This window comes from Trichosurus vulpecula, chromosome 2 (assembly GCF_011100635.1).
Source record: "Trichosurus vulpecula isolate mTriVul1 chromosome 2, mTriVul1.pri, whole genome shotgun sequence".
In the NCBI taxonomy this organism is placed as follows: Eukaryota; Metazoa; Chordata; class Mammalia; order Diprotodontia; family Phalangeridae; genus Trichosurus; species Trichosurus vulpecula.
This window is the reverse complement of record NC_050574.1, coordinates 14886375-14909167: the sequence shown is the minus strand read 5'-3', so window position 1 is coordinate 14909167 and position 22793 is coordinate 14886375. Positions and strand designations below refer to the sequence as shown.

Genomic DNA, 22793 nt, shown 5'->3' with positions numbered 1-22793 from the left:
CTTAATCTGGATTTGACTGGGGAATTCATTTGCCTGGCTATCTAGGAGAGTTCTCCATCACATGCAGGACAGCAAATGCTTGAGTGAGTTGCTTGAATGATAACTACACTCTATCAAAGGTGGGAAAGAATGACTAAAATGGGCTGAGGGGTGGTCCTCTTCTGTATTTGACTCACATCATTGTGGAAAAGGAGACTGTTGGGGTGGAAGTGATGGGAATCTTGGGGGTTTGTGAAATGATCATTCCATATTAGAGGGTGTGATTCTGAAAGACAGAAAATCCAGCGGCAGTCTGATATGCCTTCTAGCTTTTGAGAGAGTAGAATTCCAAGCATGAAAGGATACACACATAGGATACACACAAAGGATACACACATACACACATAGCTGAGAGTTCAAGAAGATGGATGTCCACAGAGCATGGAAACCAGGTCAAGGAATGGAAGACAACCATCACAATGTGTCATCATCTCAACATTTCAGGAGGGCTGAAGTTTGATTAGCTAAGAAAAGTGAAGAAGTGGGTAAGCTGTATCAGGGAGAAGAGGATGATTTAAAAGAAAAAACGATACAGGGCACCATAGCTCAGAAACGATGGGACAATCATAAATGATCCTAGAGTGCAGAGCTGGTAAGCTCCTCATTGCTCCATTTTCCCTGCCAAGAACCACAATCTTTGGATTGGAAAGTAGGGAATAAATATTTTCCATAGGGAACTGATAGCCAGGATAAGTGAAGAAATAATGAGAGAAACAAGTGCCCTGGATGATTTGGTCTAGGATGAACTACTGTAACAACAATGCTGCTAGCAGTTGCTGTGGGGGTATAAAGCCAGTAACACCAGCACACAGAAGGACTGCTAGTGTGGGTTGTTTGATCTGCTTTTCTGAGGAAAGCAACTTTATGGGGTTTACAATCTCACTTTAATTAAACATACATATATCATTCACTTAGTTCAGGGGAAAAAGTTAGCACCTGGAACTTCAGAGCAAACAGAAACAAGCAGAAATTACACAAAAGGAGCAAATAACACAAATCAGCAGACAGGGCTTTCCCACACTGGTTACTTTCACATGGCTTTTCTCTAGTATGAATTCCTCACTTCACAGTAAGGGATGAGCTACAAGTGAAGGCCTTCCCACATTCATCCCATTTTTAAGGCTTCTCTCCAGTATGAATTTTCTTGATGTCTAATAAGGTCTCGATTCCAACTGTAGGCTTGACCACAGTGATTACATTCATAGCATTTTTCACCAGTCCAAATCCTTATGTACAGTACAGAATGAACTCTGGATGAAAGCCTTCCCACATTCATTACATTTATAACATTTTTCTCCAGTGTGAATTTTCTGATGTTTGTTAAGATCTGTGTTCCAGTTAAAGGCCTTTCCACATTCACTTCATTCATAAAATTTCTCTCTGGTATGGTTTTTATGATACTGCTCTGAGCACAGTCCAACTACCGATTTAAATATTCGTCATGTTCTTGACACTTAGAACACCCATACCTTTAATTAGGTCTGAATCTTTTCTAAAGTACATGCCACTTGTATCACAATCGTGCTAACTCTGTCCTAAAGCAACTCTCTGATGAGGAGACAGCACTGACCCCTGACTCAAGTCTCTCCCAAATATTTCATGTTCCTGGCCTCTCCTTTTCTTGGGAATTTTCTTGGATATAACTGCTAAATGTCTAGAAGGAATCCTTTGGCTCCTTTGCTTCTTCTCTAATTTGAAGTCCCAGGGACTGTCACTCGTGAGTCTCTCCCAGGATGATTCTTTCATAGAAATGCCCAGCTTTGCCTTCAGGCCTAGCCTCCCAATTTGAAGGAAAAAAAAATATGTCTTCTTCCCTCCTGTGGGACCAAGACCGCTGATTTGTATCTAGCCTCAACTTGTCTCAAGGAGAATCTTTCAACTTGAAAGGGCAGAATTAGTAATAATAAAATACCATTCCCTCATATTCAGAAGGTGATTTCCTTTACAAAGAGCTGTCACCCAAACTATGGCTTTAGATTCTCACCACATGCCTGTGGTTCAGGAAGCACGGAAGCATGATTCCATTTTGCAGATGAGGAAACTGAGTTAGAGAGTAGTTAAGCAACGCCACTGAAGTTACACTGTTGGGGAAGGCTGAGATCTTGTGACTGCTACTGCAGCACTCTTTCTTTGAGACAACAGAAATTACAGAGAGGGCAGTGAAACCCAAGGAGCACCTCATCCATCTGAATGAATTCAAGCATCCAGGTTCCAAATAAAAAAATCACCAGGACCCTCAAAGGACATCAAGGCTCAAGAGGAAACACTTATTAATCCCTTAAGAATCAGGGCACATGAGTGAGGTACCAGAAGACATTCTCTGTTTTGCAGATGACCCAAACCCAGGTTGGGGAGCTAACAACTAGACAAGAGATCAGCTACCAAGATTACCCCAAAACATGTCCTGTTTATGCCTGAGGAAGGAAACATACACAATACATGTCCTAAAGACAGGAGTGAAGAATCCTGCGCTTCTATGTCTCAGTGGTTCTCCATTGCTACTGAGAACACAGAACACAGAAACCACTGACGTTTCAAGCCTTTCCCCACCTATTCCAAGCCAATCTTTCCAGCCTTATTACACTTTCCTCCCTCTTCCACCCCTGTGCAATCCATGGTCCAGCCAAATAACTGTCTCCTTGCTGTTTCCTGGGCATGGTGTCCCACCCCTCATCTCTGGGCATAGAATGGTATCCCTCCTTCATTTCGACTTCTTGAAATCCTGTCCCCTATAGGCTTTCCTTTCCTCAGGGGCCACAAGCTATAAAAGGCCCTTTTTGACGGTCCCATCCAGTGGTTAGCACTGTCCCCCTCCACCCCATTAGACTGTGTTTACTTGTCAGGGTCCATATAGTTGCTATCCACCACTCACTTCCAGGAAGTCCTTGAAGGTGAGGAAGTCACCCAGCAGAGGGCCTGGCAGAAGGTGAGTGCTTGCCAAATGCTTAGAGCATGGATGAATATATCATGGGAATAAGTGTGGCAATTTTCATTAAAATCTTATTATGTCAATATGTGACTCTGGTTGAAGGAGCTCTCAAAGATACAGAGTGCACACTAAGAGAGGCCCTGGTCCACATTCGCTTTGGCCAAGGCCAGACCAGACTGGCTGCTTTTTGAACACAGTGCCCAGCACCACATCTGAAGGCCCTGACACCCTCCTTGACAGGATTAGACTCAGATAATGGCCACAGCCAAGCATCTGAAGAGGAGGTTCCACAAGGAACGAATGGCTGAAAACTCAGGGGAGAGTGAGCCCAGAAACGAGAAGCTGAGAAAGGAGAAAAACACCTTTCAACACCTGAAAGACTTCAGATGGAATAATAAAAACAGCAGGCCTTTACTTGTGGGGTGCCTCCTGGCCGACAAAGGACTTCCACAAACTTGGCCTTCTCTGACCCTAATAATAAAAATACCAAGAGTACTGCTAACACATACTGACCTCCAGAGAGCTAGAAGGTCTGGTGAGTGCTTGACCTGACTTTCCAGGTCTGGGATGGCTGCTCCCACTCTAGAGATGAAACCAGCTGTTTTCACAGCCAGCAATGGCCAGAGACAGGAGCCAGCTCATAAACCTCAGCGAGGGAGCAGGGCAGGCACACCCATCCCAAAGTTAGAGATGAAACAAATAAAACATTAACTCCCACTTGCAGGCCTCACCTTCCTTGTGCTATATGTGGAGCCTGTCTGGTAGCTGCACATCTTCTCCCCCTGTTTTACTATGAGCTCCCTGAAGGTAGTCTGAGGATGTGAGCTTAAACAGTCAGTTTAAGGTCACATGGGGGGGTCAGAAGTGAGAACGACAGTGATGATGATAAGAACAAGCATTTTGCTAAGCATTCTACAAATATTATCTTCTCTGAGCCTCACAGCTCTGGGAGGAAGGTGCTATTATTATCTTTGTTTTACAAATGAGGAAACTGAGGCACACAGAGGTTAAGTGACTTGCCCAGGGACACATAGCTAATAGGTGTGTGAGACTGTATTTGAACCTAGGCCTTCCTGACTCCAGGCCCAGTGCTCTATCCATGGTACCATCCATGCAGCACAACAGTAGTCCATGTCCAGGTCAAGTCTGGGGCTTTTGTAAGCACACTGAGCTCCCTCTTTACACCCCTGGGGTAGCTGGGTGTGGGGCAGGCTTGGAAACCAACAAGTTTCAGCTCCATGAGCAACCTCCAACCAAAGCTGTCCAGACTCTTGAGCTGCCCTTCAAAGCCACTAAACTTGACCCCTTTGAAAGTACCAGCTGCTCAATACTGTCCACTAGAGAACTTCTTCGGACAAAGCCCTGCACCAAGATGGGGGGCTATCTGGCCTGCCCAAGCTCCTTCCAGCTCAAAGTCCCAGAGGCATTGCTAAAGAAGATGAGATTGCCAAAAGAAGTGGGGGTGGTGCCTGTCCCTCCTCCACCATCTGTGCCCGGCCTGCCCTTGGGCCATGCCCCCATGGTGCCTTTCTGCCCCAGGCCTGCCCTGCTCATAGAATCCTTAGCTCCCTGCCAGGTTTCCCTCAGTGCTGCCTCCTACACGAGATTTTCTTTGATTGATCCCCACCCACCCCCATCATATTGCTAGGTGTTTCTCTTGTACTTCTCTGTGCATGTCTAGGGAAGTACACCCTGATAATGAGGTTGACGCATGCATTGCCAGAGCTAGCTCATTGTCTGGGAGGCTCTGAAGGAAAGTATAGGAGAAAAAAGGTATTCGACTGACCACCAAACTGAAGGTCTACAGAGTTGTGGTGCTGACCTCATTACTGGATGCCTGTGAAACCTGGATAGTCTACCAGCACCATGCCAGGAAACTGAGTGGCTTCCATTTAAATTGTCTTAGGAAGATTGTGAAGATCATCTGGCAGGATGAGGTACCAGACACTGAGGTCCTTTCTCGAACTAAACTGCCAAGCGTACAGACTCTGCTTCAGAGAGCATGACTCCCTTGGATTGGGCATGTTCAAATGCAAAACGCACACGTGTCAAAGACTATTTTATAGAGAACTCACACAGGGCAAGTGTTCACAGGGCGGTCAGAAGAAGTGATACAAGGACACTCTCAAGGTCTCTCTTAAGAACTTTGGAACTGATTGTGTGACATGGGAGACTGGCACAGGACTGCTCAGCATGGCGTGCCCACATCAGAGAAGGTGCTGTGCTCAAAGGAAACATAGGATGTGCAAATTTAGAAAATCCACCCCAAATGTTCACGTGGACTGTGTGGGCTGGACCTGTGTTAGAGCATTCCGAGCTTGTATCGGCCTGATCGGCCACAGTAGAACACACCGAATCTTGACTCAAGCATAGTGATGCTATTTTGGTCCTCTTAGAGAACAAAGGACGACAACCAACAGACCAATCTTCCCACCAGAACACAAGCTCTGGTCTCGTACCTTCCACACTGGAACATGAGGCCTGGCACCCAGCAGGCCCTTACTAAATTATTGGGTAAAAGATCTCTGAGTCATCATTAGTGAGACATCAACAAGCCCAAGCCCCTCCTTTCGGAGAGCTCAGTGCTCACAACCCCCCTGGGAGGGGGGAATGGGGAGGGTGTGTGTATGATTATATCTATTTTACAGACAAGGAAACAGAGACTAAGTAGGGCCATAGGAGGAGCCTCATTTAAACCCTCATCCAAATTACTAAAAACGTACCTCTTCCACATGCCCCCAAAGAGGTCTTCCTTCAGACCCCTCCTCCATAGGGACCTCAGAGACGTCCGACTCCCAGGCTCACTTGGACCCACATTCCTCTGCTACCAGAGTTTCCATCCCCATTCACAATAACAACAATAACGAAAGGTCACATCTCCATCACATTACAAGGTCTGCAAAGCGCTTTCCACATGTTATCTCATTGGATGCTCACAACTACCCTGGAAGGAGGTGCTGCTACCGTCTCCATGTTACAGATGAGGAAACTGAGGCAGGTATCAGTGAAGTCACTGAGGCTGGACTCGAACCTGGGTCTTCCTAACTCCCACTGTGCCACCTTCCTGCCTCATTGACATCCTACAAGGCAGGGATTGAACTCATTATTCCATTTTACAGATGAAGGAACTGAGGCTGAGAGGGATTAGGTGATGTGCCCACAGTCACACCGTACACAACCCCAAATCCAACCATCTTTCCTTCACATTCCTTGACTCTTATCCACCACAAGAGCGGGGTAGACGGCTTCAGATGCCCACCAGAAATGCCTGGCTGGGGCAGTGCCCGCTGGAGAGAGCAGAGAATGGATGGCCCATCCAGGAAGGAGGGGGATGGGAGAGCCAGCAGGAGGAAGTGGGAGCAGGGCCAGACTTCAGGCTCCTAACTGGGGTCCCTTCCAACTATCCAACACAGGATGAACCTTCCTGAGACATTGCTGGGCTGGGATTCTGCTCTGACAAGCAGCCTGGAGTCCTGAGGCTGACCCCATCAGGTCCTGTAGCCAGGCTGCTTTCTCACTGGGAAGGCTTTGCCTTCCCTTCTCTACAGGAGGAAGAAGGGGAAGGGGAGGAAGAAAGGGAAGAGGAAGGGGAGGAAGGAGAGGAGAAAGAGGAAGGGGAAAGGGAGGAGGAATAGAAGTTTTTCCCCATGCAGCCTCTTCTGATAAGGAGCCCAAAGATGAAGAGAGGTAGATCTGTTGAGAACTTGGTGCCAGCCTACCTCAGAGCTCATTCTGGATGGGCTGGGCCGGTGTGGACAAGAGCTCCAGGCCCAACACATCCCAGGGCCTTTCTCTGCAATAGTCCCTCCCCAAGGGTCTGCTTTCAGCTCACTCACCTAGACAGGAACCTTGTGGGACTTCTCTCCTCGGCATCCCTGGGGCTACCCCTTGCTCCAGCTGGGAGATCACATCTGGTTTGGGAACTGGAAGCCCTGCTCATGGAAAATGGGAAAGTACTGAGGACAAACAGGTTATCTCCAAAGTCCCTTCTGGCATCTGCCTCTTCAGGACAGGTGGCCACATTTTGTGGAAGACCCCAGAGCAAAATCCCATGGATGGCTGCAGGATGCTCTTGTGAGGCTTTCCCAGGGAATGGGGGGAGGAGAGATGGTCAGTGAATGGATTTGGAATCAGAAACAAAATTAGGTCATTGCTCCACCTCCTTAGTGGGAAGATGAGAACATTTCATTGTCAAGTGTCTGCACTGGAACTTGGGGCAGGAGGAGACAGAGGAGAGGAAAAGAGGGGCTCAGGAGTGGGGCACCCCAATGCAGCTGCCAGAGAACAGGGAGCAGAAGGGTCCTGACCCTTGGCCATAAAGGCCTTGGGCATCTCTGGGTTCTGCACACTAAGTAGGAATGCTTAGTAAGAGCATTCAGGAGGTGAGGAAGCAACCACTCCCACCCTGGGAGGTGGGGGCTGCAGCCAAGCATCCTCACCCACAGACAGCAGGTTCTTGTAATTCTCCAGCATGACCTCCTTGTACAGGTCCCTCTGAGAAGGGTCCAGCTGCCCCCACTCCTCCTGGGTGAAGTCCACGGCCACATCCCTGAAGGTCACTGACTCCTGCAACAGCAGAGAGGCATGTGCTTACCCAAGGGCCAGCCCATGTGTGGCACAGATGGCCAAGAAGGGACAGTCGCAGTTTGTGTGGTTCTCCCACCTCGCAGGACGGGGTCTGAGTGCTCCGGGTCCTCAAACTTCCCTTGGGCTTGGGTGCTGAGTTGTGACAGAGACAGTGACTCCTAGCATTTATGGGCTCTCAAGAACAACTTTCTTTAGACTAATTTTACAGAAAAGGAAACAGAGTCCCAGAGAGTTAAATGACTAAGCGCCTGAGCAGAGCTGAACTCAGGTGTCTGGACAGTTCAGTGCTCCTTCTCTGTATCCCCTGCCTGATGCTGAACACCCCCTAAGGGAGTGCCAGCTAATTCCTGCCCCTCGGTGCTCGAGGGTGAACTGAGTGGAACACCCCACAGCCACCTGAGAGATCTCCAAGGTGAATGTATACTCCCCATGAGGCTGGACTTCCACAGTCTTTCTCAGAGGTTTCTGGGCAGTGTACACCCAGACTGTCTGCTTTCTGAGGGCCAGCCTTACTGAGCACCAGCAGAGAGGCTCCATGCCAGGAGGTGGGCCCCTGAGGGAGGTGACCTCAGGCCAAGGTAAACGCCAGCACAAGCTTGGCCTGGTCAGTCTCACTGACCACCAGTGGAGAGGCTTTGTGCCAGGAGGCAGGCCCCTGCAGGAGGTAATCTTAGGCCAGCATAAGCTTGGCTTGGCCCCTTCTGCAAAGTGGTAGAAAAGGGGGTCAGGAGAGGTAAGCTTAGGGCAGTTAGGGGGTGCCACAGTGGACAGGGCGCTGGGTCTGGATTCAGGAAGACCTGACTTCAAATGCTATCTCAGACACTTACTGGCTAGGTGACCCTGGGGAAGTCACTTCACCTCTGTCTGAAAGGGTGTAGACTGCATTGGTGGACAGACTTTCCTCACTTGGGAGTTCCCTATACCAATGAAATCACAGGCAGGCCTGACTCCTATCCCCATCCTTTTGTGACTCAATGTAGTCTCTCCTTCCCTTCTCCCCCCACCCCTTATCACAAAGCATAAAACCCAAAAGATACCACTAAAGAAGACTTTTTTAAATATGGAAGACAGCTCAACTATATGGTACCTCAAGATTTCTGAGGCATTTTTGCAGACCTGATCTCACCTGAACCTCCCAACAGCCCTGTGAAGTAGGTGCTAGAGCTCCTGCTTCACAGATGAGGAAACTGAGGCAGAGGAAGTGACTTGCCAAGGGTCACACAGGGAGTGTATGTATGTGTGGCTGATGCAGCATTTGAACCTGGGTCTTCCTGATTTCAAGTCTATGTCTATGTATTCTACGAAGTTGACATGAGAAGTGTGGGCACAAGAAACAGCCCGGGAAATGGTGCAGAGACTGGAAACGAAGACTGAGTCTGGCTAAGAGGCCTGTCAGAGGTGAAGAAGAGGGATGTGGGGAAAATGTCTGGGAAAGGCAGTGAGATTCTGGGGGTGGAGAATGAGGAATGTCAGGCTGGGGAGTCTGTGTTTTGGCCCAGAGGTGATAGGTGAAGGTTACTGAGCAGGGGGCAGCATGACTTGCCCTGGGCTGTAGGAGGGCCACAGTAATAGGCTGGCACCAGCAGCGGTGGACTGACCAACTGGGCAGAGGCCTGGAGGGGAACGAGAGGGCCGGGAGGGGGTGATTGCGGGTCTGCAGCCTAGAGACAGGTGAGGCCTGCACTGAGCTCACTCCACAGCACAGTGCCCCAGAATCTCCTGCCTCCATGAAGGTGCTCAGATTCTCAGGGAACCAAAAACCCTCGAGACCCCAAACACCAACATGCCAGATCCTGCCTTAATAAACAAAGTTTATTAACGATCTGCCACAACGGGGTGTCTTAAGAAATCCCACCCTTTGTGATGGCCAGATTCTATCTGAGCTGGATTGAATCTGAGCACCTTCATGGAAGCAAGATGAAACTTATATACACAAAGATTGTAGGAGGGATCTAGGGTGGTCCTGGGGTGATGGGAGGAGGGGTTTAGGGAGGGTCTTGAGGAGGAGTCTAAGGAGGAGCTTGATAGGACTGGGATGAAGTCAGACTCCAGGAACCAAGAGACTGGGATTAAGGGTGGCAAGTAGCTGAAGGCATGGATATTGATAGTATCAAGGGTGGGAAGTAGCTGGACAATAAAGGGCAAGGCCAGGTAGAGATCTGGGCCTAAAGATAACGAAAGGCTTATGGTCTCAGACAAAAGCCTTATCTAGCAGGAAGACTCCAGGGGGCTCCCAGAGACGGTACCCCATCAGACCCACCCCCTGGCCTGGCCCCCTGGATTTGCAGGATCCTGCATTCACAGCTGGAAGGGGCCTTGGAGGCCATGTGACAGATGGGGGCACTGAGAAGCTAACTGATCGCCTGGGTGGTTCGCCTAGTCAGCGTCTAAAGCATGATCTGAACTGAGATCTTGCTGACTCCCCTTCCACGCCGAGAGCCTGGGTGCCCCCCGTGACGATGGGAGTGGGCTCCAACTCACCAGGGCCTCGGTTCTCAGGACCCCGGGGGCCATTCCCTCTCCGGCCAGGGCGGAAGGCTCCGAAGGACGAGCTGGGGAAGAGAAGAGAAGAGAGCAGGAAGCTGAGCGCGGCCGCCTCGGAGAGGAGGAGCCTGGAGCCGGGCACCGCGCACCACTCCGTGGTAGGAGGAAGCGCGGAACTCCTGGTCCAGATGGGAGGGGAAGGTGGGCGCGGGGATGATTGGGTCTGAGGGTTCCAGGGAGGGATGGGGGCGGGGCACGGGACCCCCGAATCCCCGAGGGAGGGATGCGCTGCAGTCTGGGGATGCTCGGGTCCCCTGGAGGCTGGGGTTGGGATGAGGGGCCCTGGCTCGGATGGGGAGGAGGCAGGGGCACGCCCACCAGACGCCAGGGTCCGAGGATTCTGGAGGGGGCCCACGCGACACCGGGGTCCTACCCACTCAGGCCGGACCTTAGGGGAGACTCACCCGGAGAAGCTGACGCCACGAGGTCACAGGGAAGAAAATGAAGGAAGCGGAAGTGGACCACGGCGCAGGAATCCTGGGAAATATAGTCCAGCGTCCCGGGGAGCTTTGTGAGCATGCTCTGGAAGAGAGACCGCCCCTCCCTCCCCCTCCTCATCTCATTCCCCATGGAAGCCTGAGGAGCGGGGCGGGGCGGGGCGGGGCATAGGCTTTGCTGGAAGTTGGGGGAGGAGCCAGGATGGGCAGGGCTGAAAGGAGGTGGGCGGGGTCGACCTGAGATGGGCGACGCGGGGGGTGGGGGTGGGGGTGTGTCAGAGCCAGAATGGATGGGGTGGAGCGAGCGGGGCGGAGCCAAACCAAAGGTAGGCGGGACCAAGAAGTGCTTTTTTTCCTCCCTCCCCTTGTTGAATTTTCCTCCTATTCCCTGAAGCGATGCCTGGAGGAGGAGCTTAAGGCTGCCCCTACCCCCACCCCATTCCCCCTCGTCCTGTGTTTTGCTTTGGGATCTTAACGGCCAACCCCCAGAGCTCCTACATTGCTCCTCTCCTCCTTAGTACCGTATCTCAGCAAATAACTTGTTCACCCATTCAATCATTCATTCACATCCATCCATCCATCAATCCCTCTCTTCTTCCCCATCTCTCATTCCTTCTTTCCCTCTATTCCTCCCTCCTTCCCTCTCTCCATCTATCCCACCCCTCCCTTCTTCTCCTCCATCTCTCCTTACTTCCCTCCCGCCCTTCCTCCATCCTTCCCTTCTCCCTCCTTTCTTCTGTTACTCCATTCGTCCCTCCTTTCCTCTCTCCATCCACCCATCCATCCATCTATCCATCCCTTCTCCCTTTCTCCTTCCCTCTCCCATCCATCCCACCCCTTTCTTCTCCCTCCCTCCTTCCCTCCCTTCTTTCTTCTTTCCCTCCTTCCATTCCTCCCTCTCTCCATCCATCCATCCCTCCCTTCTCCCTCCTTCCTTCTCTTCCTCCCTCCTTTTTTCTCTCCATCCATCCCTCCATCTCTCCTTCCCTCCCTCCTTTGCTCCTCTAGCCTTGCTTCCTCTGTTCTGATCTTTAGGGAAGAAGGGCTTCTTCTCCAGGCTCTCTGCTCTCATGCCCTTCTGTGGAGAGCCAGCTATATCCTGTTTAGGCCTCATTAGACCTCTGCTAAGCAGTCTCTTAGATCTTTGCACGGCAAGGTCAATTGAGAATGGGTCTATGCACAACAAAGGCCAGTTTCAGGATAAGAAGAATGGTTGTCTATATGGAAGATGACAGAAATGTTTCAGTCTGGTTATCTATATAGGAGAGAACATAAATGTTTCAATTTGGTTAATCTTGAGGAAAAATAGCGTCTCACTCCCAGGAACAAGGAGATAAAAAACTTAACCAATGCTTTATTGGTTACTCTTCTTAGAAGTCAGGATGCCTCAGCAATTAACCTGTATAAAATACTGTCAGTAACTCCATTAAAATCAGTTTATAGCCAACTATATGACTTGCCTAGCCCCATGTCTGTCTTTTTTGTGTTTCATTACTCCATCCACTCAATCGAGCGGCTGTTCTCAGGTGGCGCCTGGAACAGGGACCACAAGTCTGGGACTTGGAAGAGGTGGAGTAATGTCTTACCAATACAGGCTCCGGAGCATATTCAAGTAAGGGGTAAGAGGATTAATTATCACTAGGGTTACTGGGGCATTGTAGACATTTAGAAATTTAGGGATCTAAATATGAGGCAGATATAATTTAAGGATAGGGATCTCTATCTGCAAGTATTAAGAAAAATTGTAACAGAAAGAGGTTTTTGTATAATAGAAGAGCAAAAACAAGAAGGTACAATTGATTCAGAAAGATGGGAGATTATTGGAAAACAAATGAGTAAAAGATTAAGGGAAGATGGATCAGAACACTTCCCAATGTTAGCCTTTTCCATATGGAACATTTTAAAAATATGTCTTACTCCAGAAGGAAAAGTTCCTATGGTACAAAGATCAGTTAAGCATGATATTGGGGTTGGGAAGAGATCTTGTGAGCCTCAGCCCAGGGATGGATGACGATAACCCACTGGGGGCAGACTAGCTAATTGGGAATTACCAAAGTAGAAAGGGAAAAGAAAAATGCCGGATTTCTAGAAATCCTTTTTGTGTGTCCTATTGTTTTCTGTCTGTATGTGTTTTGTGTTATGCATCTCTGTGTGAAGAGAGTATGTTATCTGACTCTTTGTTGTTAAAGTTGTTGAAACAAAGAAAATGCTCTTTCTTTCTCCCTTCATTCCAATTCTGGCCAAATTTGGAATGTGAAGAGAGATAAGAAAGAAAACAGGGATCTTTTCCCCTTAGAGTTAAGCGAAATGTGTTACTCCTAAATTTGATGTTTAAGATAAAGTCAGAATTTATTATGCTATTTGGCATTAAGGCAAATTCGGAAAATGCATAGATCTGAAAAAGAGACACTTTGAGTTTCCCAGTATGGGGGAGTAGGGACAAGGCATCACTGGATCTTTTCCAGAGTCCCACTCGCTTTGACTGGAGGATTCAAGGTTCTCACTTTCAAAAAAGTTTTTAAGGAGTGAACACAGAAGTGAAATTTACTCGAGTTAAAATTAGAACCATTAAGATCTTTTCACCCTGTCGTCCTGTTTCTGACTGAGCCAGGGCTGCAATGAAAGTTAGAGCGGCTAAAAATTTTTTAATAGATTCTGTTAACTGTAGGTAATCTGGTGAAGCATATGAAACCTTGTTCAAAATAATAAGACACTCGTGAATGTGAAGAAAAATCAGTTTAAATGATGAAAGATTTATACTTTTTTCTATATCCCCCTTCAATCTATCTATAGACTCCTTGGGGGGTTAAGAATTCCAGCTCAATTTCAAAAGTATATACAAAGATGTTTTATTTCATATGTGGTTAATAAGAATCACCATAAGACTAGCATAAATAAAAAACTGGAGAAAGGACTTTAAAAAAATCTAGAATGTGCTCTACAATGCATTGTAATTATGCTTTCCCAGTTTTTAGAATTAAGAACTTTAAGTAATTATCCTATAAATAGAATTGGAAAACATTTAATAACATAAAGGTATTAAATAAATCTATAGAGTTAATTAGTACTTTTTAATATACAACTACAGAGATCCTTATGTGCATTTTAGTGACCCTCATTCCTTTTTTGAGTTTGAAACAAGTGGCTTAAAGCTTCCAAAATAGAGAAATATAAGCAGAGAATGAGAGCCAATCTGAACATATTTTACTCAAAAGACTGTTACTTACTATATTCCTGAGAAACAAAAATATTTCTTAGAATAGGAACTATCTCAATAGATATATATATATATATATATATATTTCTAGCTTGCTGTGATTTTCCTACGTTTGCTACTTGGAAAGTTTAAAAAGTGATTCAGTTGTGAATATACGATAGAGACTGGGGTCCTTTTCAAAATAATTGCCTCGTTTACTAGCTGTTTTTCTTATTTTTTAGGCCCTTTGTTTTGATGTTTTTTCATCTAAAAATCTCAATATAAATGAAATTATAATAGCATTGAAACTGCAAAAATTAAAATACATGTCGCAACAAAGGCTCTATTCCCTGTTCTCTACTTTGCTGCTTCGTTGCCCTCTCATACCCCACTGACAACAGCTGTGGACCCTTGGGCACCCTGAAGTCCACATGTCTAGGCAAGCAGAGGAACCTCTCCTCTCAAGCCCCCAAGTCCTTACTCCCACACCACCGGAACCTGGAATTTTTGCTCCAAGTTTCCCAAAGCCCAGCACATTTTAAACCTACGTGCCTATAATAAGTGATTCCAAACTGTTTGTAAAACTTTCCCAAGAAAAATGTGAATGGAACTTATAAATGTATATATATTTGAATAATTAAAAAAAGGGTGCATATTGTTATTTGGAATGGAGAAATTTATTAACTATATAGCCCAAGAAAATTCTATTGTGGTAATATTGGGTAACTATTAAGACTTACTGATTGTAACATAAGTATTGAGATTTACTGATTATGACATACCTATTGAGACTTACTGACTATGACATAACTATTGAGACTTACCGATTGTGACATACCTATTGAGACTTGCTGAGATTTACTGGTTGTGGCATAATTATTGCAACTTGCTAATTGAAATCATTACTGTTAATATAAATACTAGTAATATATATGTAAAATTTGAGACTGTGTTATCAGAAAAGCAATTTCTTTTATAATCTAAATGTTGTTAGGCTAAGAATTATACTGAGTTAGAAAACTTTTAAATCATTCTAATTGACCATGTTTTATAATATTTTGTAGTGTTGTAATTTAAGAAATCATAAATTACCAAATTTTGTCTTTAATTGTTTTGCTATCATTTAGGAAATTTGTAAGAATATTTATTAAGCTATTGATGTTATTGCTTAAGTCTAGTATTTACAAAACTATGTTTAGTTTTCTTTTTTTTCTCTTCAATTATGTGGAAAAGGTTTGGTGATCAAATTTAAGAATTGTTTTAATACTTAGGAATTGATAATAATATCAGGACAAATTGTAAACTGTTTTTGAGAAAGGGAAATATTTTTATGAAGAAAAGTTTTGTAAAATCATTTGCATGATTTTTAGAAAGCCTTGACCTTGAATAAGTGTGTTCAGAGAAACAGCAAAAGATAGCCCAAAGTTTTTCTATTAACCCCTTCCTGAGATCCATGTTAATTCTCCTTATTTTGTAAAATTGCCAAGGCCCCTGGAAACTGTCTGCACAGGCAGGTCATCAGCCCCAGAAAAAGAACTTGTTTGAGTTATGTAAATTCTAAACAATGAACTTGGCTTGCTGAGAAATTGCAAGTTTATGTACAATAGATTGAAAGGATCCTAATATTTGGCTTTTACACCAGGACAAGTTTAAAGTTAAGGATGAAAAATGTTTAATGAAAACCCTTATGTGTATGAATCCTGCTAAATCTTTATTGCTTATTGAAGCTTCATGGAAGTAGAAGCAACTGTATCTGGCTCTAAGCTGTGATTAGTGAGACTTGCTGTTTAAGATAAAAGGCACTTGGGACCATAACTAATTTTGTTTTGAGCTTGAATTTGGGTATGTCATATGTCCCTGCTTTTTCCTTCTATAGCAAATTTCTGTGATCAGAGCAAGTAGTTAGTATAAGATATAAGCTCTGTTGTGTTATCTTACTAGGCAATCTAATCTTATTTCTATCTAGCATTAGAAGATGTGTAGAAATTTATGTAAACTGCTTAAGATAAACCTTAAGATGTTCTCTTTGTTTAAAAGGATTCTAAGAGTAGTAGTATTCTTCCTGTGATCACTCTCTTACTGCTACCAATGTGAGCTCCCATTACAACACCTTTTTGACTAAGAAACTTTGTGATATCTAAGAATTCTGCAATAACTAGAAGCTTTGTTTGTTATAATACTCTGGAATTAGTGTTACTTAAGGACTTTTTCACTAACTTAGTAAAGCTTTATGAACAAGGGTATAAATGCATGAGAATCACTTAGGGCTCACTTTGTAAATGTTCCTTAAGCAATGTGAGAATGTTATTTTGTTATTTGATTAATATCATGCTTGTCTAAAGTTTTGTTACAATTAATAATGCTAAAAAGAAGAATGGTTTGTGGTTTATGTTGTAAATGCCACCAAAGAAACATGGCATGACTAAGATTCCATATGCATTATGTTCAAAATTGAATAATGTATTTATGTATGTACTGAAGCCTGTTATTAATTCCTTAAGTGACACCTCATCCTCCTGATGAGGAAATTAATAATGGATGAATGTAAAGTGTAAGACACTGGCTTCTGATGTGAATTTCTTAAATATGACAATTGGCCGTGGTTCAAATTTTGAGTTTGTAAAAATGATCAGGGTTATAAAGATTTAATTTAAAATTGTGCTAAGATCACTCTTGTAGGAGAATGGACAGAAAGCTGGTTCCTACAAGAAGAGAAGAAGAAAAAGATTCTGAGATGCTGTGCTGGAGATGGCTGTAACAGATACCAAGGACCAGAGGATTTCGTTGACGATGTTCCTTGGCAGATAGCCGTATAAGAAAGGACTTTTTGAATCTTAAAAAGACAATTGCATTTTTATTTCTTTTTGAGTCTATGTATCTATATTCATAAAGGGGACTGCCCCCTTTGATTTGTCAATGTGTCGATCAGTCCTTCCTATATTTACTTAAAAGGGGATGGTTAAAGGAAAAATTCAGATGTATCTATAATGGTGAGGTGTCTACAAAAGAAAAAAGGAGAATTGATTGGAATACTGAAATAGTGAAATGCCCCTCTTCCTGGTATTTGATTCAGAGGGGGTAGCAAAAACAATTATTGATATTTTAAAAAAATTTAACCCATTTAATAATGTATTTTTGTCTATTTTCCATATACTACTTTATATTCTTTGTTTGGTCATAATAATTTTTTGTCTACCTTGTGTCCTTAGGATAATGAACACTATGTTTAAGCCACTTAAAGTTACAGAATAAAAAGGGGCAGAGATGTGGAGAGCCAGCTATATCCTGTTTAGGCCTCATTAGACCTCTGCTGAGCAATCTCTTAGATCTTTGCATGGCAAGGTCAATTGAGAATGGGTCTATGCACTGCAAAGGCCAGTTTCAGGATAAGAAGATGTGGCAAAGAAAACCCACCTTCATAGCTGGTTGTCTATATGGGAGATGACAGAAAGGTTTCAGTCTGGTTATCTATATAGGAGAGAACATAAATGTTTCAATTTGGTTAGCCTTGAGGAAAAATAGTGTCTCACTCCCAGGAACAAGGAGATAAAAAAATTAACCAATGCTTTATTGTACTCTTCTTAGAAGTCAGGATGCCTCAGCAATTAACCTGTATAAAATACTGTCAGTAACTCCATTAAAATCAGTTTATAGCCAACTATATGACTTGCCTAGCTCCATGTCTTTGTCTTTTTTGTGTTTCATTACTCCATCCACACAATCGTGCAACTGTTTGCACCCTTCCTCTCCTCCTAAAGCTTGGCTCTTTGAACATACCCCTTCTGTTATCTGCAATCTCTTCCTTTTGGGCCCATGAGTGGCTAGTGTATTACCATCCTGGGCAGGAAGGAAAGGATGGCAGATGGGAGGGAAAGAAGGAAGGGTTAGCTCTAGGAAATATTGCTCCTACCTCTGGAATCCTGATTCTACTGTAACATGTTATTAAAGGAAAATTCTCTGTAGGAAGAGAGGTCTTCAGCATCTCTCTGCATGAGTGTCTGGAAACAGCAAGATTCTTAATGCCCTAGGGGGAAAAAGTTCATTCCTCTCTCACCTTGAAGGAAGAGTGCTCCTAAGTCACTAGAAGGAATCAGAAGTGCTCACAGTTAGATTAGAAGTAGGGAGACCAAAGGTAAGAAGACAGAATGAAGGCTGGAGAGTGGGACTGAAGATCGGTGTGGTGGATTTGATTGAGTAGGGGGATGAAGTGGACAATCCTGCACTTCAGGAAAACCACTTTGGCAGCTGAGTGAAGGATGTGTTGGAGTGGAAAGACTTGATATTAGAAGACAATAGGCCAGGTGATGAGGGCCTGTACTAGAGGTAGAATGAAGAGGATGGTGATGAAATGTTGTGACAGGACAATGATTCCCTTACCAATTAAAAAAAAAATCTCTTCTTCACCCAAGAAATTGCAAGGCATAGTGGACATCAAGCCCATCTTGGAGCCAAGAAGTGCTGTTAAAGTTCTATCTCTGACAAATTGTGACCCTGGGCAAGTCACTTAACTTCTCAACAGCCTGGGGTTGCCCTCCTCAGGACACCCTCCAGCTTACAATGTCTTTCATTTCCCACTTGGTAATTTGAGTCATCCCTTTCATAAAAGGTGGATCTATTCATCGTTCATCAATGTGACTTAGTTTTTGAAAATAAAAATCACCTCTTGGTTTCAGTCAATATGCCATTCCAGAGCATGGCAGTTTAGTATATCAATTCTTATCTAAAATCTTATGGAGAGGGGAGGAGAGTTGGGGCAGTATGGCAAGTGCAAGAGCTTTGCTCTGCAGTCAGAGGTCCTGAATTCAAATGCCACTTCTGACACTTACAACTTGGATGACCTTGGGCAAGTCTCTTAACTCCTTTGACCTGTTTACTCATCTGTAAAACAAGGAGCTTGGACCAGGTGCCTTTGAGATTTCTTGTAACTCTAGATCTATGATCCCAAGGAAGATCATAAGCAATGTTGTAGTTATTCAGTCGTATCAAACTCTTCATGACCCCATTTGGGATTTTCTTGGCAAAGACCCTGGAGTGGTTTGCTATTTCCTTTTCCAGCTCATTTTAAAGATGAGGAACTGAGGTACATAGGGTTAGGTGACTTGCCCAGGGTAACACAGCTAGCAAGTATCTGAGGCCAGATTTGAACTTAGGAAGAAGAGTCTTGACTTCAGGCCCAGCATTCTGTGCACTTCACCACCTACCTGCCCTAGCACTGGAGAAGGGTGGGGGAAATTGAGCTTCAAGAAAGTTTGGCAGGAAACCAAGCTAAGCAAAATTATCCTGTGGGCATAGAAGAATGAACTGGGAAGGAGGTCAAATAGGCAAAAGATGGAATGATACGCAAAGATTTTTATAACAAATTTTTTACTATTAAGGACAATAGAACCATCACACTTAAGACTCTCAGAGTACTCAATGGGTTTAATGAGGAGGTAGAAAAGTTAGTAAGAAAGCAAAAAATGGAAAAAAAAAATACCCCAGCTGGACTAGGTCAAATGGAAGTCTATGTAGGGAGTAACCAAGCTTCGAGGAGAAGGGTGGCAGTGATAATGAATTAGTTCTCCACTTTGTGGAAGAGGGCAAGGTAGGTGTGGATAAAATCCCAAGAGTATCAATAACTACATAACCCATGCATACTTTCTTACTTAGAATGCTTAGGAGAGTAAACAGATAAGGCAGTGCAGTAGAGTGTTAGACCTGGAGTCAGTAAGATCTGAATTCAAATCCAACTTTAGACACATACTAGTAAATTGTTTAACTTATGCCTCTTCCCACATCTGTAAAATGGGGATAACAACAGTATCTATCTCCTTGGATTGTTGTGAGGATCAAGCACTTTGCAAACCTTAAAGTGCCACATAAAGGCCAGCTTTGCTACTCATTCCCTGTGCAAACTTGGCCATCACTTAACTTCTCTGGGCTTTCCTCAGTACGAGATTATTTAACTAGAGGACCTTGAAGGTCCCTTATAGCTTTGAATCTAAATCTATGACTAGAGGATATGAGGTCCCACTGTGTTTAACTGTTGACTATAAAGCCCTTGAGTTGAGCAAAATGAAACTGTATACACATTCTGCCTGGTTATTTCTGTTGGAGAAAAACAATATTGAAAATACACAAAGTAATTTTGAGTGTTACAACTAGGGGTTAAGAATAGGCTTCATTTTAAGAAGTAGCTCTCAAGCCAAGATTTGATAGAAACCCAAGTCCAAATAGATATAGATGAATGGTAAATTCCAGACACAATGAACAGCCCATGTAATGGGAGTTGGGAGATGGACTATCATGTACAAGAAGAAAGTAATGAAAAAGAGGAAGAGGGGAATGTGCCATTAATCTAGAAAGGCAAATGGGACCCAGTCTGTCAAGGGCTTTGCATGCTGAAAGGAAATTTGTATTTTATTCTAGAAGCAAGAGGGAGCCACTGGAACTTTCAGAAAAGGAGAGTGATATAGTCAGACCCAGACTTTAGGAATATTCATTTGGTAGTAATGTAGAAGGTGGATTTGAGGCAGGACAGCCTGGAGGCAGCTGTATAATTAGGAGGGTTTTAGAAGTCTAGGCAACAGACGATGATCCGAACTAGGGCAAGAATCACATAAGCGGAGAGGAGAGATGCAAGAAATATGTGGGTAGAATTACCAAGATTCTAATTGGATATGAGAATGAGAGGGTAGAGTGGAGAACGATTCTGAGGTTACAAACCTGAGGGAATAGTAGGATGGGGGTTACTTTAGCAGAAATAAGTAAATTAGAGCTAGGTTTAGAGGAAGATGAATTCCATTTTGAACATATTGAGTCTGAGATGCTTATGGGACATGCTATTTATGATTTAGCAACTCTCTGATAATATCAGGCAAGGCATAAAATAGCAAGACAGTAATACTAAGGACTTAGATAACTGGGAAATAGATGTAATAACTACTGGGAAAAGCCTGTGGCTTGTTTCTTCCCACAGAAAGACAAGCAGCCAACGTGATTTTTTTTTTATTTGTGCTAGACTTACATTTCTATATAACTTCTTTCTTGCCATTTTGTCTCCCACTTTAAGGTGGTGCATGATCAGGCAGTCTCTGTAACCCCAATTTGTTCTTTCCACTTCAACCTGTGGAGAGCCAGCTATATCCTGTTTAGGCCTCATTAGTCCTCTGCAAAGCAGTCTCTTAGATCTCTGCACGGCAGGATCAATTGAGAATGGGTCCACGCATGGCAAAGGCCATGTTCAGGATAAGAAGACGTGGCAAAGAAAACCTGCCTTCGTAGCTGATTATCCACATGGGAAAGAACTGAAATGTTTCAGTATGATTACCTGTATGGGAAAGAACAGAAACGTTTCAGTATGGTTATCTATATATGTTAGATTAAGCTAGGTTAGGTTTGGATTCAGATTCGTGCTGGCAATAAGGCACACTCCCAACAAAACAAAGTTTTTATTGAAAGACGGGGAAATACTCTATTAACCCTGCAACCACATTATTTAACAATTCCTACTACACAGTTAACACAGTGACAAAGACAGAGACACAGACACACAGAGGCAACACCTGTTCAGAGGTACACCACTGCCCCAGGTTTCTCCAAGCTGAGGAATCCCTCTTTTCTACAAACACAGCGACAACGACAAAGGACACACACGCAACATACAACATACACTTCACATTCAGTACCTGCTCCCAAGGCTTTTCCTAAGCCGGAGAACCCCTTTTTACAGCTACCTTGGTTTGTCTTTCTGAACGTAGTCCCCGGCAAAGCATCCTTCCCATGAGTGGGGTTCCAATGTACCTGTCCCATGTGGTGACTTTTATAGGACACTGAACAAAGAAAGTCTTTCCCGCCAGAGAGGGGAGCCACCCTCCCCTGCCTCATTTGTAAGAACTGGCCAGGTTAATGTTTCTCCAGTGGGAGAGGAGTTATTTCCTATCCTTTGTCTTAAGTTTCCTGTTCTTTGTTCAGGCCTGTCAGTCACCAAGTGGGAGAGTCCAAAGGTCTGTAAATGGGGCAGGGAGCTTGACACATACGTGCTGAGGTTGCACTGTAATATGGAGGATCTTCTCTAATGATTTATCATTCAACATGGTAAAGAACAGAAATGTTTCAATTCGGTTAGCCCATAGGAGACTGGTGTCTCGTTCCCAGGAATAAGGAGATAAAAATATTAACCAATGCTCCATTGTACTCTTATGAGAAGTCAGAATGACTCAGCAATTAACCTATATAAAGTACTGTCAGTAACTCCATTAAAATTAGTCTATAGCCAGACAATATGATTCGCCTAGCCCCATGTTTGTGTCTTATTGTGTCAATTACTTCATCATATACTCACGCCACTGCTGGCACATCAACCCACATTTGAAACCCATTTATGAAGCACCTACTATGTGCACATAGAAGTAAAGACTGCTGGGCACTGAGGATAGAAAAAAAAAAAGGAAAGGGAATCCTTGCTCTCAAGGAGCTTGTATTTTATAGATACACAATATTTTATTTACATGGGTAAGTGAAAGGTAATTTGAAGAGGAGAAGAGTACAACTAGAAGGATTATGAAAAGTATCCTGAAAAGGGTGACATCAGAATTGAGTTTAATAAGGAATTGGAGGGTTCTAAAAGGTGGGATGAGTAGGAGTATATACTTCAAGCAAGCAGCATAGCTAGTACAAAGGTAGAGGGAAGAGTGGAAAACATGGTTCAGGAAATGGCAAATAGGCTACACAGTTTAGCTTCTGTGTAGGCAGCATAAAGGAAATCAGTGTGGAACAGTAAACAGGACACAATGTGTGAAGGGCTTGAAATGCTAGGAAAGGGAGCTTGTAATTTATCATAGAGGTAAAGAGAATCATTGAATATGATGTTCCAATATTCATCACATTTATTAGGAACTTTCTGATGCTTAGAAATCTAATTTCATCAAAAGACTTCCCACATTACATCGTAGGGTTTCTCTACATTGTACTTCTCAGATGGTAAATAAAGGATGAATGTTGTTTGAAAGCTTTCCCACTTTTATTACATTTGAAGGGGTTGCTTTCAACTAGGAGTTCTGATGTACTGGCTAACAACCTT

At 44.2% G+C, this 22793-nt stretch overlaps 1 pseudogene; it reads right to left on the bottom strand.

Moving 5' to 3' along the window:
- Nucleotides 1-22793, bottom strand: part of LOC118837613 — a 47046-nt pseudogene that overhangs the window by 7223 nt on the left and 17030 nt on the right.